General features: G+C 43.7%; 1 long non-coding RNA gene across 1 annotated transcript in view; it reads left to right on the top strand.

Annotated features, from left to right (window-relative positions):
- The window catches only part of LOC118084646 (uncharacterized), a 251,499-nt gene that overhangs the window by 106,765 nt on the left and 127,835 nt on the right, over positions 1–16,899 (top strand). Inside the window, exon 7 of the long non-coding RNA XR_004692539.3 lies at positions 16,646–16,756. This is a non-coding gene — a long non-coding RNA (uncharacterized LOC118084646). The remainder of the gene's footprint in view (positions 1–16,645; positions 16,757–16,899) is intronic.

Raw genomic sequence — 16,899 nt, 5'->3', positions numbered from 1 at the left:
TAGGTATCATGGATAAAAATGCTGCTTTTGGTCTGTCCTGAACCATTCAGCTTCATTGGATGATCCTATTGGAGGAAAGGGGAGGAGTTCTTCTCCCTTAATGTTTAGCAGTCCACATGCTTCCCTAACCAGTTTCTGTTGCGCTTAACAATTTTTTAAAAATTGATTTAATGGTTTCAGCAATATGGTTCTCAAATTATTTGCCCACCCCACCCCTTATTATAGAGAGAATAAGAATGCCTTTCCATTATCAAGATGCATCAAATGTGTTAACAAGGGTTGGGGGAGCTTAATTTAAACAGTAATATTTCTGAAGAAACCTTAAAACCACTTGCAACGTTAAAATTGTTTCATCCTTTCGGGAGTTTGTTTTCCTGCCTTGTGCTATCTGATCTTTTTCATTACATTCCTGGCTACTTCCTGCTCTCGAACTTTCACTTGTATGCAAGCATAAGTGGAATAGCTCAAGTGACAATGCTGCTCTGTGAGAAAGTTAGCAAGGAAAAAGGCCATGGCATGAAAACCTAGCTTGTGTTCTCCTGGAATGCTGGCGATTTCTCCTCTCATGCTCTGACTTGTGGTCCAAAGTTCACAGAGAGAGAACGAGAGGGCAGATCTGCAACAGTCTGAAACAGAAAAGCATTTCCTGCTCTGTCCCCTTCAGTGCTTAATTTCTAGCCACAGAGAAGCCAGAGCTCCTGCAACGATCATGCAATGATCTACATAGAAATATGGCTCGCCTTTTTTACTCATAGTGTGGGAAAGGAAGTCAGATTGTGCTCAGAGTCACTTTCATTACCTGCTCTCTTTCATATCCAGGGTGGGGAACCTGTGGCTCTCCAGATGTTGCTGGACTGCAATTCCCATCATCCCTGGTTGTTGACCATGCTGATCAACAGGACTGGTGGGATGTGGAGCTCAACAACATCTGGATGGCCACAGATTTCCCAACCCTCTGGCATCTTGAGTCCTGCAACTGAAAACATTGGCTGGACTTGGCCATGGTAGACTGGGGCCTTGGTCCAGTATACCTGAAGGAGCGTCTCCACCTCCATCGTTCTGCCCGGACACTGAGGTCCAGTGCCGAGGGCCTTCTGGCAGTTCCCTCGCTGCGAGAAGCCAAGTTACAGGGAACAAGGCAGAGGGCCTTCTCGGTAGTGGCACCCACCCTGTGGAACGCCCTCCCACCAGATGTCAAAGAGAAAAACAACTACCAGACTTTTAGAGGACATCTGAAGGCAGTCCTGTTTAGGGAAGTTTTTAATGTTTAAGAAATTATTGTATTTTAATATTTCTGTTGGAAGCCGCCTAGAGTGGCTGGGGAGGCCCGGCCAGATGGGCGGGGTATAAATAATTTCTTCTTCTTCTTCTTCTTCTTCTTCTTCTTCTTCTTCTTCTTCTTCTTCTTCTTCTTCTTCTTCTTCTTCTTCTTCTTCTTCTTCTTCTTCTTCTTCTTCCCTCTGTACCTTCAATGAAATGCAGATGCAGAATCCATTTAAGACTCTGAAACAGATGTACTGCACTGTACTACAGACACAATTCAAGTACACAGCTGATTCTGTCCTCCCATTTGGGGGGCTCAAAACAGCTTCTAAGGGTGATTTGAGGTCTAGAAAATGGCAGGTGGGATGGGTTAACTTCCCCACCCAGCCAGCATCTCTGCTCTAATCAGATAGTTGCATTTCAATATTTTCTGTGTTGCCCTCTTGTGTTTCTTCAGAACTGATCAAAATAACACTAGAAGTAGGTTACACTACCACCAGCTCACATTGGATTGACTTAGAAATTCATGCAAGCTTTTCCAAAAAGGTGGGGGGGGGCGGGAAACGCAGTGATGTCTTGGGTTTCTTTTTTTTTTTTGTAACCAGCCTGACTTCAGAAGTTATCCATCCTACTACCGTGTTTCCCCTTTTTTAAGACACCGTCTTATAACTTTTTTCCCTCAAAAAAACACACAGTGGCTTATTTTCAGGGGGTGTCTTTTTTTAAAAAAAAAAGTGCTGGTACAACTGGGACCCACTGGCTCAGGATGCTCGGTGCTCTCTTCTGCACATTGCTGGGCGCGTTGTTGGCGCTGCCAGTTCCGAGCGCCTGCAGGGTGGGGTGGGGGTGGCAGTGCTTTAAACCCCCAACCCTGTAGAAAGCAATGGAAGTTATGGACTGTAACAATCCTTAAGAGGCGCAGGTCTTAAAAAACCCCTGGTATCACCCTTGAAGCACAGCCTTCCAAAGTCAGGGGGGAATAGGTCTGTTTAGACAAAGGAAAGGATCGGGGGTGATTCTGTGCCCTGGGACCCACAGAACTACTTTAAAAATCCCAACCTGGGGGGGGGGTCAAATAGTGAAGCCCCATAGCCCTGTAGCAACAGAAGGCACATTCTGAAGCACCCGAGCTGTTCGGTTCCATAAAAAATCCAGGAATTGTAAAATTAACAACAATAATGGGGGGGCACTCTATCCAAAGAGTTAAGAAGGAATGGGAAAGTGTTGAGTTATATATGGAAAAATATGGAAAGGAAAGTTAGTTAAAGATAAAAAATAAATAATTATCGCAAGGGGAAAAATAACATCATAAAGGGTAATAATATTAAATATAAAATAGACAACACAACAGAAAAAGCAAGTATATGACTAAATGAGATCGCACAGGAGTGAGGGAAGTGGGGAGAGAGGGAGGGGGGTAAGGAATGGAAGGAGGCAATGGTTGGAGGAGGGTATAGGGGGATGAATTAAAGGAAAATTAAGACTGAGAAGCGCATGGTTTTTGTTTTTTAAAGATGCAAAGGCTTGCAATCAGCCAAAGTATAGAGCCCAACTTCTAGGAGACTGCGATCTACTTGCGGATTTATAAACTGGAGGTGATCTACCCCCGTTATATTGGTGTTCAGGTCAGAGTTGTTTTTAGAGAGAGGAAATATCCCATTTTTGAGGTTAAAGTAAAAGTTCCTGACCTTTTTTTTATAATGAGGAAATGCTGCTAAAACTCCGTTCTTCATTCCACGAAGGGGAGAGGGGGCGGGGCCGGGTGCTCAAAGACAAAAGAAATGGAAAAGGAGATAGCGATCAAATCCAGCCTCGCATTCATGCAGCCGTCGGGAGAGGCAGGGGCTGCAGCCGAGTGCTGCTTCACAAACAAACGGGGGAAAGTGCTTAGAACCCAGAGAATCCAGCTGAAAAACACGAAGCAGCAACAGCAATTGCACACACACCATCCCAAGCCAGCACAGTAACCAAGTCCCAAAAGCAAGAAAGGACTCAGCAAACACTGCTGCGGCCGGCGTTGCTGCTGCTGACTCGGGGAGCTCAGTGATCTCTTCCGCACAGCGCCTATCACTATGGCTTATTTTCGGGGTACGGTTTATATTTCTCAAATGCTTAGAAATGCTGCTATGGCTTATTTTATGACTACGCCTTAAAAAGGGGGAAACACGGTACATTTTCCAAAGGGTGTCTTTATTGGCAGATTACAAGACCACCAGAAAATAGTGGGGACATGTTAGATATCTCATCTTTTATCTTCCTGCAGCCAGGTTGACACCACCAGTGCTGTCTCAGCATATAATAAGGGGAATGATTGGCGATGGGCGTCTGTAGGTGGGAAAGGAAGGAACTAGTTGGGTAGGTGAGCTGGGAATTGTTTCTGGCTTGGATTTTTTATCCAGGCCAGACAAGAATTCAGAGGTCTTGTAATGCTCACCACTTTCTGACCAGATGTCAGCCAAGAATGAATTCATTTAATGCCACAGTGATTCCATTTATAAATGCATGTTGTTGTTTAGTCGTTTAGTCGTGTCCGACTCTTCGTGACCCCATGGACCATAGCACGCCAGGCACTCCTGTCTTGCACTGCCTCCCGCAGTTTGGTCAAACTCATGTTCGTAGCTTCGAGAACACTGTCCAACCATCTTGTCTTCTGACGTCCCCTTCTCCTAGTGCCCTCAATCTTTCCCAACATCAGGGTCTTTTCCAGGGAGTCTTCTCTTCTCATGAGGTGGCCAAAGTATTGGAGCCTCAGCTTCACGATCTGTCCTTCCAGTGAGCACTCGGGGCTGATTTTCTTCGGAATGGATAGGTTTGATCTTCTTGCAGTCCATGGGACTCTCAAGAGTCTCCTCCAGCACCACAATTCAAAAGCATCAATTCTTCGGCGATCAGCCTTCTTTATGGTCCAGCTCTCACTTCCATACATCACTACTGGGAAAACCATAGCTTTAACTATACGGACCTTTGTCGGCAAGGTGATGTCTCTGCTTTTAAAGATGCTGTCTAGGTTTGTCATTGCTTTTCTCCCAAGAAACAGGCACCTTTTAATTTCGTGACTGCTGTCACCATCTGCAGTGATCAAGGAGCCCAAGAAGGTGAAATCTCTCACTGCCTCCATTTCTTCCCCTTCTATTTACCAGGAGGTGATGGGACCAGTGGCCATGATCTTGGTTTTTTTGATGTTGAGCTTCAGACCATATTTTGCGCTCTCCTCTTTCACCCTCATTAAAAGGTTCTTTAATTCTTCCTCGCTTTCTGCCATCAAGGTTGTGTCATCTGCATATCTGAGGTTGTTGATATTTCTTCCGGCAATCTTAATTCCGGCTTGGGATTCATCTAGTCCAGCCTTTCGCATGATGAATTCTGCATACAAGTTAAATAAGCAGGGAGACAATATACAACCTTGTCGTACTCCTTTCCCAATTTTGAACCACTCAGTTGTTCCATATCCAGTTCTAACTGTAGCTTCTTGTCCCACATAGAGATTTCTCAGGAGACAGATGAGGTGATCAGGCACTCCCATTTCTTTAAGAACTTGCCATAGTTTGCTGTGGTCGACACAGTCAAAGGCTTTTGCATAGTCAATGAAGCAGAAGTAGACGTTTTTCTGGAACTCTCTAGCTTTCTCCATAATCCAGCGCATGTTTGCTATTTGGTCTCTGGTTCCTCTGCCCTTTCGAAATCCAGCTTGCACTTCTGGGAGTTCTCGGTCCACATACTGCTTAAGCCTGCCTTGTAGAATTTTAAGCATAACCTTGCTAGCGTGTGAAATGAGCGCAATTGTGCGGTAGTTGGAGCATTCTTTGGCACTGCCCTTCTTTGGAATTGGGATGTAGACAGATCTTCTCCAATCCTCTGGCCATTGCTGAGTTTTCCAAACTTGCTGGCATATTGGGTGTAGCACCTTAACAGCATCATCTTTTAAAATTTTAAATAGTTCAGCTGGAATATCATCACTTCCACTGGCCTTGTTATTAGCAGTGCTTTCTAAGGCCCATTTGACTTCACTCTCCAAGATGTCTGGCTCAAGGTCAGCAACCACACTACCTGGGGTGTACAAGACCTCCATATCTTTCTGGTATAATTCCTCTATGTATTCTTGCCACCTCTTCTTGATGTCTTCTGCTTCTGTTAGGTCCTTACCACTTTTGTCCTTGATTATGGTAATCTTTGTACGAAATGTTCCTTTCATGTCTCCAATTTTCTTGAACAGATCTCTGGTTTTCCCCATTCTATTGTTTTCCTCTGTTTCTTTGCATTGCTCATTTAAGAAGACCCTCTTGTCTCTCCTTGCTGTTTTTTGGAAATCTGCATTCAGTTTCCTGTATCTTTCCCTTTCTCCCTTGCATTTTGCTTGCCTCCTCTCCTCCGCTATTTGTAAGGCCTCGTTGGACAGCCATTTTGCTTTCTTGCATTTCCTTTTCCTTGGGATGGTTTTCGTTGCTGCCTCCTGTATAATGTTACGAGCCTCCATCCATAGTTCTTCAGGCACTCTGTCCACCAAATCTAAATCCTTAAACCTGTTCCTCACTTCCACTGTGTATTCATAAGGGATTTGATTCAGATTGTATCTTACTGGCCCAGTGGTTTTTCCTACTTTCTTCAGTTTAAGCTGGAATTTTGCTATAAGAAGCTGATGATCTGAGTTACAGTCAGCTCCAGGTCTTGTTTTTGCTGACTGTATAGAGCTTCTCCATCTTTGGCTGCAGAGAATATAATCAATCTGATTTCAATGCTGTCCATTTGGTGATATCCATGTGTAGAGTCGTCTCTTGTGTTGTTGGAAGAGAGTGTTTGTGATGACCAGCTTGTTCTCTTGACAGAACTCTATTAGCCTTTGCCCTGCTTCATTTTGAACTCCCAGGCCAAACTTGCCAGTTGTTCCTTTTATCTCTTGATTCCCTACTTTAGCATTCCAATCCCCTGTAATGAGAAGAACATCCTTCTTTGGTGTCATTTCTAGAAGGTGTTGTAGGTCTTCATAGAATTGGTCAATTTCACTTTCTTCAGCTCTGGTAGTTGGTGCATAAACTTGGATTACTGTGATGTTAAAAGGTCTGCCTTGGATTCGTATCGAGATCATTCTGTCATTTTTGAGATTGCATCCCATTACAGCTTTTGCCACTCTTTTGTTGACTATGAGGGCCACTCCATTTCTGCTACAGGATTCTTGCCCACAGTAGTAGATATGATAGTCACCCGAACTGAATTCGCCCATTCCCTTCCATTTTAGTTCACTGATGCCCAGGATGTCGATATTTATTCTTGTCATCTCATTTTTGACCACATCCAGCTTACCTCCATTCATGGTTCTTACATTCCAGGTTCCTATGCAATATTTTTCTTTACAGCATCGGACTTTCCTTTCGCTTCCAGGCATATCCGCAACTGAGCGTCCTTTCGGCTTTGGCCCAGCCACTTCATCAGCTCTGAATCTACTTGTACTTGTCCTCCGCTCTTCCTCAGTAGCATGTTGGACGCATTATAAATGCATATCACACATAATATAGGAAAGCAGCTTTGCAAAGTTAGAGTTCTGCAGCTGGTGAAAACAAGCATGTATTTTACATAGTCCCATAAGATGGAAGTGGGTAGTAACTACCACTACTTCTTCAGCATGTGCCAAAATAACAGGAGGGGGTGGCTGGCGGCAAGGGTTGTTGTTGTTGCTGTAGTCAGGTAGGCATTGTTACTGTCTCATACTTTGAAAAGAAAGAATTCCAGCCAAGAGAAGTCCTACTTTCCCAAGAGCAGGTGCATTTCAGCCCATGGAAATCAAGCTTTCCCTTCCAGAAGATGTTGTGGTTGCTACCAACTTGAAAGGCTTTATAAAAGCATATTAGACAAATGCATTCAGAATAAGGCTGCCAGTGGCTACTGGACATGATGGCTATGTTCTTCCTTGACTTGTTGGAGGAGATATACTTCTGAATACCAGCTGCAGGAAAGAGCAAGTGGGGGAGAGCATTGTTGCACTCAGGCCCTGCTTGTGGGCTTCTGGTTGGCCACTGTGAGAACATGGACTCTTGACCTGATCCAGCAGATGTCTTCTTAGTTTATCTTCACACATCTCACATCTCTGTTTTTAATAAAAGAAGTAGTGGGCTTAAAAAAAACACCACATGAAATAAATATTACTTTGGAGGATTGAAAAGTAATTTGAGTACAAGGTAAGAACAGCAGCATGTGACAATCTAAACAGCAACATTTGAACGAAAGCTCATAAAGAGTTTCGTTCATTTTTCAAAGCAGTCCGAGTGAGAAATATTCAATTACTGTAACTCTTAAACTCTAATGAAATGTGACTCTCTCTAGTTATAATATGCATCAGCAAAGTCTAATTTCATAGACTGATTAACTGATTAGTCACCCTGCCTACTTTGAATATAATTTTCATTAGTAGCTTCTAAAGATGGCTTGCAAATCATCTTACATTCGGAAAGTTCTCTGCAGAAATATACAAATGGAGCAAAAAAAACCCACCCATATTTTGTATATATAGATATAGATATAGATATAGATATAGATATAGATAGTTCATGCATTTACACTTATGATGAAGCAGACAGTAGTTATGCCTTCTGTTTGGCACTTCACTGGATGCAATAATCTCCAAAATTATAGAAACACAAACTTATTCAGTCTCGTTTTTTTTAAAGGGAATGGGGTGAGAGAACAGGAAAGATGCTATCTGTTTGTTTGTTTGCTTGCTTGCTTCTTATAGAACACCCCAGGGGATTAACAAGAAAAAAACAACAATTAAAGTAAAGCCACTCCCCTTTCCCCGGGGGTGGAGTTGTGGGCGGGCATCTGGGACCTCACTGTGACCTGTTAGGGGGCGGAGTGATGCCGTCCGCATCATTGGGACTCCCAGCTGTATCACGCCCCCCAGCTGACCAATCGGGTTAGCCGGGGATGTGGCTGCTACCGTTTAAATCACGGTGCAGCTAGGTGGGGTGGCCTCCTTTCGCCTCCTTCGTTGGACCACCCAGCCCACCCGCCCTCTTTTATGTGTTCTTGACTTTGGCCTTGCTATGGACTAATGTCGGTCGTCTTATTGTTGGAACCAGGTAGGAATTTTTCCACTTGGCAAATTGGCACCAGCCATTTGGTTTTTGCCTACCTTGTAGCAATCGTGACAACTTTGTAAGGTTAGACGGTTAGGAATTGGGTAAGTCTGGCTCATGGGAGGGGAGGTGGTTGCCTCTGCCTGCCCCTCCTCATTAAGGGTATCCCGTTAAAGGGAGCCGAGGGTGTGGATCCTGTCCGAAGCCTGGGCGTGAGCTAGGTCCATGCCACAACCCCATCGGGGACCCTGGGGGGTGCTCTTAATTGATGTGTATCATAGGGCAACCCCTATCGGTGGTTGACCCTTCAGAAACTTCCTGTAGATGGGCAGGAGTCATGATATAGTCGGTTTCACCCAATGCCTAAGGCAAACCGCTCACATCTGTAACCAATGCACACCTATCACCAATAAAGTTGTGGCCTTATTTATTCCATTAACTCAAAATATTTGTTTCTGTGTGTTTATTATCTGAGGGGAGCTTTGGGCCCTGGGGCATCACCACACGAGTGTGTGTGTGTGTGTGTGTGTGTGTGTGAAAGAAATCAAATTCAACACAGATGCAGATTAGGATAGGTATATCCACTTAAATGGGTTGTTGAAAAAGGAAGATCTTCAATAGACGCCATGTTGCCCTAACCATTGGCTTTAGGAGGCATCGTTGGACTGTTCGCACTACTGGAAGAAACATAGCTGTTTGTTTTAAGAAACATTTTTATTCTGTGTTCAAAACAAACATCCATCCATTACGCTGTAATGTTGATAACCTGCTCCTTTGCTCTGTTTTTCAGTGGTGGCAGAGCATAGGACCAGGAGCCTTTGTTGGTGTTGTAAAACAGCACAATCTCCTGCACTGTGAGGAAAGAGGGAGATGTAAAGAGACTGTAGTGCATTGTGCTACGTATATAGCATAGTCGCAAGAGTATGCAGAAAACCTTCAAAGATGAATTTGGGGGCAGATTTGGAGGTTTGGACAAGTTACTCTGAACTTCGAAGGAGGTATTGCAGATTCCATCTGGATATAGATCAAATTCTACATCATCCCAGGTGGTACTAGCTCTGCCCAAGCTCTGCTGCTTCCAGGGTTGAGGGAATTATAGTTTCTATGGGAATCCAGGACCTAAAAAGCCCCACTTAGATGACTCTGTGGGGAAGAATGGGTGGTGATGGAGCTGGTGTGGGGTAAAAAGAATGGGCAACTCCAAGCTTTTCAAATTATTTTATTAAAAAGTAATGGGACCAAATAATAATAATCATTTACAAGAATTTAATTAACCTTGGAGTTGATAGAAATTTGCTACAGTATAACAACAGCACCCAGCTGGTGTTAATTGCACCCAGCAGATGTTTAACTGATCCTCAAGTAGATAACGGCTAGCTTTAAATGCTATGTTTACTTTTAAAACTATAATTTATAGTCTATAAATTATCTATCTTAATCATACAGAACAGGTCCATGGCTATCTTCTTATGGTCTAGCCCTTAATGTTGCAGTATATCTGGAAGTTTTGGAACTAATCTGAAATCTCTATTAGATAAAATGGAAGGATAGCTAATTTTCAGTTATATAATAATGAGAATAATCAAAATTTTGTAGTCCCTTCTTCTGGTAATAAGGTATAATAATAAAACCAGATTATTACACCAAGCACCTGTACTGTAATCTGTTTACCAACTGGAATAATAAATGATAGAGTGAGTGAAAAAACTAAGACATTGAAGCAGAAGGTAAAAAAAATATTGTATATGTGTTTATACCCATTACTGTGTTTTCCATTGAATTTTATTCTGCTTTTAATTTAAAGATAAAGGTAAAAATGCAAAGTAGTCTAGCCTGGTTTCTCACATCCTTAACAAAATCAACAACAGTGCCCAGATAAGACTTCTTGTAAAAGATCTGAAGTATAGTCTGTGATTGTAGTCAGTATGATATCAGGTTTATGGAATGAAGCAAGCCTGTTCCCAAATATGGGAAGAGCCTTTTCATGCATGTCCCTGAATTCTGATTGGACAGGATTATTACATAAAAGTAGTGCATGGCATTTTAACTTTCCTTGCAGAGAAGTTTAGAAATTGGAACATTTAGATCTATCGCATTGTACTTAATGAGCGGTTGGCCTTTTCACTGGTGATGGTCTATTAAGACACAGAAAACCCTGGATTATATCGACACCCTTTTTTTTTTGGCATGCAGAATCTTTTAATGGTGATAGCATATATCGAGTAATGCAGGTATTATAGGAAGCGTACACAGGCTTGCTGATGATTCACTAGGTCATAGTATCCTTATATTATTATGGAAACCAGTATATTGTATATGGTGTGGTGGGGAAACTAGCTAACAAAATTAAGACAGGGGCCTAATAATGGAAGGGGAACCGCTTAAAGTGCAAATCACAGCATGTGGAGGGTTGGGACTGAACATACCACTCTGGTGTAAATGAATATGCCTATTAGAAATTTCAGTTGCTTTTGGATGTTTCTATATGAGGCTGTTGCCTGTAATTGCTCCTGTACTTGTGCAATCAGCGTGTCGTTATCTGCGCTATAGCCAAACTGTTTGGGATTAGGTTAAAGCCTCTTAGATAACTCAGAAATGAATTCCATAGAGCAAGAAGATAACAAACCTAAGCCTGATTTAGTGAAAATAGCAAGGAAGACAGCTATTATTTAACTGTGTGTAGAAATTGCTTATTGCTTCAAAGCATAAGAACTGGTCTGTGTCCAGCAAACTGTCTCCCTCCCCGCCTTTTTTTTTTTTTTTTTTTTGCATGATCTGCTACTGATTTTCATGCATGGAGGAACTGTTGCACTGCATCCTGGATTCTGTTCCTGTGGCATCGTTTGGATGTTCTCCCTGTCACATGGGTGATGCTTCTCTGAGAATAGTGTACATGCAGCTGGTTGACCATTTAAGTGACCCAACAACAAGGATAGGGGCCCAACTGTGTGTCCTAATCTGCTGTTATCAGCCACCTCCCTTTATGAAGCATGAAAAGCTCTCCACGAGGCTCTTAATCTCAGGGTCATCAGTTTGAGCCCCATGTTGGGCAAAAGATACCTGCATTGCATGGGGTTGGACTAGACGACCCTTGTGGCCCCTTCCAACTCTACAACTCTATGATTCTCTGATATTTTCAGGATTAGAATAAGAGAATCACAGAACAGTAAAGTTTGAAGGGACCTTAAGGGGGTCATTTAGTGCATCCCCCTGCAATGCAGGAATCTCAACACTTGGTCCCACATCCAATTTGAAACCATACTGGGCCCTGCTTATCTTTGCAAATGTGCTGCACCCCTAGTGCACCATGCGGTTTAAAGACTGCCTCAAGGCAAATCTTAAAAAAATGTAGTATAAACACTGACAACTGGGAAACCCTGGCCTGCGGGTGCTCCAGTTGGAGAACAGCCTTTATCCCAAAGGTGTCATGGGCTTTGAAGAAACTCGATCCCAGGACACAAGGGAGAAACATGTTAAGAGGAAGGCACGCTTCGCAAATCCACACCATGATCAACTCCCACCTGGAAACCAGTGTCCCCACTGTGGAAGGCTGTGTGGGTCCAGAATTGGCCTCCACAGACACTTACAGACCCATTGTTAAAACGGTGTTTATGGAAGACAATCTTACTTGGAGCCAAAGAAGAAGAAGACTTTCACTGCTCTAGCCTGCTATGGTTTAATCCCTGCTAAACGAACAGATAGTGCCCCAGGTGGCGCTGTGGTTAAACCACTGAGCCTAGGGCTTGCTGATCAGAAGGTCGGCGGTTCGAATCCCTGTGATGGGGTGAGCTCCCGTTGCTTGGTCCCAGCTCCTGCCAACCTAGCAGTTCGAAAGCACGTCAAAATGCAAGTAGATAAATAGGAACCGCTACAGCGGGAAGGTAAACAGCGTTTCCATGTGCTGCTCTGGTTTGCCAGAAGCGGCTTTGTCATGCTGGCCACATGACCTGGAAGCTATACGCTGGCTCCCTCGGCCAATAATGCGAGATGAGCGCACAACCCCAGAGTCAGTCACGACTGGACCTAATGGTCAGGGGTCCCTTTACCTTTTAAACGAACAGATAAGTGCCATATTGTCCTCCCCTCTGCATAGCCCTCCCCCAGCCACTGCTTAGCCTTGCTCTTGTTACTCTCATTGCGAAGGTGTTCAGCTGCCTGCTGCCTGCTGTTATCTCTTAAATGTACCATAATTCTGTCATGCCAAGAGGTTTGGGTTAAGCCAGGGCCTCCCTGAGCAGACTTGCCGAAACACACAGAGTAAGTGACAGCCTTGGCATCAAATGGCAAGTTAAAACAGGATGCAAGGAGTGGGTGTAATGAGAGGCTGTGGCGGGGGGGGGGGCGAAGGTGACAGTGATGGCTGAAGCGACACTACAGGGAGCAGGCAGCCCAGCTGCATACACAATCTAGAAAGGATGTTTTTAAAAAGTTGCAATGTCTTCGCTCCTCACTGTGGTACTGCGTGGTCCTATAAACACAGAATCCCAGCACCTGTTGAGCAGAATATGCTGCTTTCAAATCAAATCAAATACAGTGGTACTGTACCTCTTGCAATGATACTGTACCACCTTGCCTACAAAGGTCCGTATAGTTAAAGCTATGGTTTTCCCAGTAGTGATGTATGGAAGTGAGAGCTGGACCATAAAGAAGGCTGATCGCCGAAGAATTGATGCTTTTGAATTATGGTGCTGGAGGAGACTCTTGAGAGTCCCATGGACTGCAAGAAGATCAAACCTATCCATTCTGAAGGAAATCAGCCCTGAGTGCTCACTGGAAGGACAGATCCTGAAGCTGAGGCTCCAATATTTTGGCCACCTCTTGAGAAGAGAAGACTCCCTGGAAAAGACCCTGATGTTGGGAAAGATGGAGGGCACTAGGAGAAGGGGACGACAGAGGATGAGATGGTTGGACAGTGTTCTCGAAGCTACAAACATGAGTTTGACCAAACTGCGGGAGGCAGTGCAAGACAGGAGTGCCTGGCGTGCTATGGTCCATGGGGTCACGAAGAGTCGGACATGACTAAACAACAACAACTGTACCTCTGGTTACAAACTTAATTCATTCCGGAGGTACGTTCTTAAGCTGAAACCGTTCTTATCCTGAGGCGCACTTTCGCTAATGGGCCTTGCCTCTGGCACGCAATTTTCGGTCACATCCTGGGGCAAAGTTTGCAACCAGGAGCAGCTACGTCTGGGTTAGCAGAGCTCGTAACCTGAAGCATTCTTAACCAGAAGCATTTGTAGGCAGAAGTACCGCTGTACCTTTATTGGCATCACAATATAAAACATTTCAGATATGCTGCTTTCTTTTGAGGTAATACACAGGAAATTCATCCTGGGAGGCTTATCCACACTGTATATAGCACCAGGGTGTTAAATGTAAGGCCTGCTGTCATGCACACACACACCATCTTTTTCAGTTTTGCCCTTATTCCCATTGGTTTTTTTTTCCATTTTACTCCTGTTTCTGTGCTTTTGATTTGCTAACTTGTTTTTCCCTTTTGTTAGCTACCTGAGGAGCAATAAATGCCTTTAAGTGTTTGACTGCAATGAAGCTAGCGTCCCAGAGCCGAGAAATGAATCTTGGGAGACTACTGACATGCTTACTTCCTGTCAAAATGGCTCCTGCTTGCTTCTTTAAATCACCTCAGGGCAAGTGTTTCTCTTGAGGGAGGCAGGCACAAAGACAGTAGTAGCAGTTTGTTTCAGCATGATGGTGTATGGTGTTTGAAGGAAGCGCTCCTACATCTTTAACTTCTAAAAGGAAAGGAATTAGGCATATCAGTGCATCTAAAATGATTACCTCACCCAAGGGCTTCTTCTAGATTCATGTCTAAATTCCTTTTTCAGATTTGTGGATTGGCCACTGAGGAAGACTACAGGGTCAAAATGTGTCTTGCTATGGAAGATTGACTATGGAATATACTTATCTAGCAAAAGCTGTAGATGTTAAGCTACTTTAGAAAATAATACAATACAGTGGTATAATACAGTGTGGTGTAGTGGTTAAGAGTGGTAGACTCGTAATCTGGGGAACCGGGTTCGTGTCTCCGCTCCTCCACATGCAGCTGCTGGGTGACCTTGGGCTAGTCACACTTCTCTGAAGTCTCTCAGCCCCACCCACCTCACAGGGTGTCTGTTGTGGGGGAGGAGGGGAAAGGAGATTGTTAGCCGCTTTGAGACTTCTTCGGGTAGTGATAAAGCGGGATATCAAATCCAAATCCATACTTACGAATAACTCTACTTACGAATGTTTCTACTTACGAATGGAGCTCCGTCCGCCATCTTGGATGCGGTTTAGATAGGATTTTTTCTACTTACCGTGTTTCCCCTTTTTTAAGACACCGTCTTATAACTTTTTTCCCTCAAAAAAACACACAGTGGCTTATTTTCAGGGGGTGTCTTTTTTTAAAAAAAAAAGTGCTGGTACAACTGGGACCCACTGGCTCAGGATGCTCGGTGCTCTCTTCTGCACATTGCTGGGCGCGTTGTTGGCGCTGCCAGTTCCGAGCGCCTGCAGGGTGGGGTGGGGGTGGCAGTGCTTTAAACCCCCAACCCTGTAGAAAGCAATGGAAGTTATGGACTGTAACAATCCTTAAGAGGCGCAGGTCTTAAAAAACCCCTGGTATCACCCTTGAAGCACAGCCTTCCAAAGTCAGGGGGGAATAGGTCTGTTTAGACAAAGGAAAGGATCGGGGGTGATTCTGTGCCCTGGGACCCACAGAACTACTTTAAAAATCCCAACCTGGGGGGGGGGTCAAATAGTGAAGCCCCATAGCCCTGTAGCAACAGAAGGCACATTCTGAAGCACCCGAGCTGTTCGGTTCCATAAAAAATCCAGGAATTGTAAAATTAACAACAATAATGGGGGGGCACTCTATCCAAAGAGTTAAGAAGGAATGGGAAAGTGTTGAGTTATATATGGAAAAATATGGAAAGGAAAGTTAGTTAAAGATAAAAAATAAATAATTATCGCAAGGGGAAAAATAACATCATAAAGGGTAATAATATTAAATATAAAATAGACAACACAACAGAAAAAGCAAGTATATGACTAAATGAGATCGCACAGGAGTGAGGGAAGTGGGGAGAGAGGGAGGGGGGTAAGGAATGGAAGGAGGCAATGGTTGGAGGAGGGTATAGGGGGATGAATTAAAGGAAAATTAAGACTGAGAAGCGCATGGTTTTTGTTTTTTAAAGATGCAAAGGCTTGCAATCAGCCAAAGTATAGAGCCCAACTTCTAGGAGACTGCGATCTACTTGCGGATTTATAAACTGGAGGTGATCTACCCCCGTTATATTGGTGTTCAGGTCAGAGTTGTTTTTAGAGAGAGGAAATATCCCATTTTTGAGGTTAAAGTAAAAGTTCCTGACCTTTTTTTTATAATGAGGAAATGCTGCTAAAACTCCGTTCTTCATTCCACGAAGGGGAGAGGGGGCGGGGCCGGGTGCTCAAAGACAAAAGAAATGGAAAAGGAGATAGCGATCAAATCCAGCCTCGCATTCATGCAGCCGTCGGGAGAGGCAGGGGCTGCAGCCGAGTGCTGCTTCACAAACAAACGGGGGAAAGTGCTTAGAACCCAGAGAATCCAGCTGAAAAACACGAAGCAGCAACAGCAATTGCACACACACCATCCCAAGCCAGCACAGTAACCAAGTCCCAAAAGCAAGAAAGGACTCAGCAAACACTGCTGCGGCCGGCGTTGCTGCTGCTGACTCGGGGAGCTCAGTGATCTCTTCCGCACAGCGCCTATCACTATGGCTTATTTTCGGGGTACGGTTTATATTTCTCAAATGCTTAGAAATGCTGCTATGGCTTATTTTATGACTACGCCTTAAAAAGGGGGAAACACGGTACGAATTTTTAGACAGGGTTGCTTCGACTTACGAATTTTTTCTCCCAATGCATTCTCCAATGCATTCCTATGGGATTCGACTTACAAATTTTTTTCGACTTACAAATGTGCGTTCGTAAGTAGAGGTACCACTGTATAGGGTTGCCATATTTCAAAAAGTGAAAATCCGGAGACAAAAGTTGTTCAAGGTTTTTTTTTGGCAAAATCTCAAGAAGAAGAAGAAGTTTTTGAGCTATTTTAAAGGAAATTTGCCATGGCAAATTTCTGACATGGGTTGCCATACGTCTGGAAATTCCTGGACATTCAGCGACATCTGCCCGGACGCTGTTTCTGGTGGCTGAATCCGAATCTGGGAAATTCTGAACGTAAGACAACCGTAATCCAATATGATTAATGTTACCCATGTTGTGAACACTTTCCCATCAGAGATTTAGCAGGTACCTTTGTTTCCGACTTTCAGGCTTCTCTTGAATACCTTTTTGATGCAGACAGACCTTCATAGCAGCTTCATAGAATGGCGGACTTAGAAGAGAACACCATGGCCCAACCCCTTGCAATGCGGGAACCACAGGTATTTATTATTATTATTATTAGCCAGTGACTTTAATAATTATTTTTCTTTTTAATGGCAATTTATGTTTTAATGTGTAACACGTCCAATATATGTTATGATACACCAGTACAGATACTTTTTATAACTAAATAAAAAAAATA

This window comes from Zootoca vivipara, chromosome 4, assembly GCF_965207765.1.
Source record: "Zootoca vivipara chromosome 4, rZooViv2.hap1.1, whole genome shotgun sequence".
Lineage (NCBI taxonomy): Eukaryota > Metazoa > Chordata > Lepidosauria > Squamata > Lacertidae > Zootoca > Zootoca vivipara.
Note: the sequence above shows the minus strand (reverse complement) of the source record. Positions and strands in the feature narration are given on the sequence as shown.